Raw genomic sequence first — 3,207 nt, 5'->3', positions numbered from 1 at the left:
TGCAGATTTTCTTTTCTTCTGTTTTAGGCTAGCAGGAGAAGGCATTTTTTTTTAAATGAATCACTGGCAAACTGGTAGCCTTAACATGAGCATCACTAAAGCTGCATTCCCTTTTTAAGAGAGAAACTTGTGTATCCATAAATATGCAGACAAGCAAGAGAGCAGACATGGCAGCCTCTTCATAGAATAACCCTTTTACATTGCCTGTTTTGCAGCTATTCATGGAGATTCATAGACATCACAGAGTAAAGAATAGCTGGCATTAAATCTGGGGTTATCTGCAAGATACTGTATGTGTTGTTCTCTGGAGCATGGGATTAGTCAGGATACACAGTATAACAGCTAAGTATAGTCACTATTAGGAGTGCACACCAGATGGTACTGCTCTATATAAATACCTCCTATAATTGCAGCTGTAGGTTTTCCTGCTGTTACATATTTGTCTGGTGTATAATCATAGCCCAAAATATACTGGTCTATATGCCTCTCTGGCACTGATGATCTCATATGAGAGCGACATTCTCAGACCCAGCAAACCACGGTTTGTAACCTGCCTACTGGTGAGAAAGGCATTGTGTACCCAGACACTTGCTAAACACCTGCTGCCCGAGGCTGTGCCCCATGGACTGAGGTCTGCACACCGCCGTGAGCAGGGGTCCACCACATGTAGCTGTCAGACCCACTGTCCATCCTCAGAGCAAAGGCTGAAGATGTGATCACGGCTGGCACCTCAGCCCCGTTGTTCACAACTCAACCCAAAGTGCTTTAAATTAGGAGGCCATCTTGAAAGATTAACACCTATTTGCTTCTGCCATCTCTGACTATCTCACTCACTTCCAGCTAGAAGGAAAATCATCCTGGCATGAATCTTGACTGGTGGCACCCATGTTGCAAAGAATGGCTGCTCTTAGCTTTGGTTCACTCTTCCTCCTCCACGGTTAGCATGGAGGCCACACTGCCACCACCACCAGCCCTGCTCTTGTCCAGGACTGCAGGCCATTCACCACACCTGGGACAGAAATTCCTCACTGATTTTTCTCCTTGCCTTTTGTTTAGGTATACTTAATCCCCTGCAGCATTTATTTGTGCTCTGTCTTGATGTTTTCTAAGCTGTAAGTTCCCTGCGGCAGGAGTTTGTTTAATTAAGTAATTAAAATTGTAGAAAGTGAATGAGGGAAGTTAAAGAAAAAGAAAAAGCATGTTTGCAAGGACAAAAAAAAAGTATATTAGTCATTTTAGCAGTCATAGAGGTGTCTTTAAATGGAAATGATAAGAATGCCAGGAATGATACAGAAAAGTAAAATGATCAATAAATATTTCAGTTCTGGCTTTGGAAAGAAACAGAACAAGGGACACTCATTAAAGGGCAAAGTCATCTCTAGTCCATAAATAATCAAAGATGATGTTAAACATCTATCTGAATAGAAAAGCGTCAGGCCTAGATAAGTCACAAAAGCAGCTGGCTCTCTGGTGTTAATTTTCAGTAAACCTTGGCATGCTTGGCTAGTTCTCGATGGCTGACATAATAATAATTAGAGCTAGTCAGCAATTACTCACTAAGAGGTTTAGTCAGTGGTATTGATGGAAAATTTCCATGACTCTAAATTTCAATGGAAGTTTTACGGAAAATGTGCCATTGCAACAAAATTCTGACAGAACCCAGGCAGACTCTAATGGAAACCTGCCTGGTTTTCCATTAAGCCCTCTGGCAAGGTGCTGAAGGCTTCCGGCAGTTGTAACTTCTGACCTCCATGTACCCTGGAAACTGGATCCCCCCAAGGCTATCTGGCTGGTGGCTTGATATAGGGCCAGCATGCTGACACAGAGCCCGAGTAGCCCTGATGCTTTGGCTTGGGGTCTAGGGTGAGCTCAGGGTTGCAGATTTTCCTGCTGTGGAGGTTGGCCTCGGTGCTGCTGGGACAATCCCTTAATGCTGTCCAGTAGCAGCCCACAAAAACCCATTCTGGAGAACAGAAGCTGCAGCTTCTTTCTATTTAATTAAAACAGCACTTACTGCAAATATTTTATAATCTTGTACTGAACCTAGGTGATAAAACTGTTTCCATAAGAGCACAGGAGACACAAAGCTGGAAAGGATCTCAAGTAACCTTGTACTCCAGACCTCTTTCATGGGTTAGATAGCAGTGTTAGGTTAGTGTTTACAGGTAGGAACGTTGCATCCAGCTGCTTATTTCAGACATTCAGTAAACACCATGGAGAAAAAAAATTGCGGTGCTGACTGGTCCCATGATCACTAAAACCTGTAAAGAGCTACTGTTTCCAGCCACAGAGGAGACACTCCCGACAAGCCAGAAGTCTGCCAGCACCTGCCCTCTGTACGGTGATTCACTACAGCAGGCCCACACATTGTCACATGCAGCTGGTTCAGGCAGCACCTCAGAGTGCTACAAAGCTACCGTCTTCATTGGTGGAGTATAACAGTAAAAACAGCTGTGTAATATGGATCCTAAATTCCCTGTGGCAATATGGTGAACTAAGTTCTAAAACTAATGCCTCGTATAATGATAAATAGCTTTAGAAATCAATGCAGTGTCCTAATTTTGCTACATAAAATGAGATGGAGACCTTGTGCTGTTGCTAACAATAAAACAGAACGTGCTTGTCTCCCAAAAGAAGTCAAACTAAATGTAATGGGACACTTGCTTGGCCAGAACTCTCTGGGACACATTGAAATGAATGTTTCAAGTTCCACACATTGAGATGGAAAGTGCTCACAGCATTCATTCATCTTCACATAGCATGTGCCTCTTCTGGCACAGTCATCTTAAGACTTGGGAAAGCTACCCTGACCTAAGAGACAGATTGTTTACATCTAAATTATTACCTAATTATTTATTCCCAACAGAGTGGTTTGGTACCCCCTCTCAGGCAGGAAATGACAGTTGCATGCAGCCTCCTTTTCTCTGTCTGACCAGAGTGAAACTTCTGTTTCTTCCATCACAGAACATCTGATTCATCTCATCCTTTCTTCCTGAGATTTGTGGGCACAGTTATTATACAAGGAGCTTGAACAATGACCAGTTCCCAGATTGCTAGGGTCAAACTAACCCAATAAACAGCTTTGTATATATGAGTTAATACAAGCACTGATACTACAATTATCACTTTTGCTTTGAGTCCTCACCTTTAGATTGGTCCACCCTGAAAAACCTAGAGGGCTCAGCATAGTACAGGCCTTCAGGCTCT

The sequence above is a fragment of the Dromaius novaehollandiae genome, chromosome 1 (genome assembly GCF_036370855.1).
Source record: "Dromaius novaehollandiae isolate bDroNov1 chromosome 1, bDroNov1.hap1, whole genome shotgun sequence".
NCBI classification, from domain to species: Eukaryota; Metazoa; Chordata; class Aves; order Casuariiformes; family Dromaiidae; genus Dromaius; species Dromaius novaehollandiae.
The sequence above is the reverse complement of the archived record's forward strand: the minus strand, read 5'-3'. Positions refer to the sequence as shown.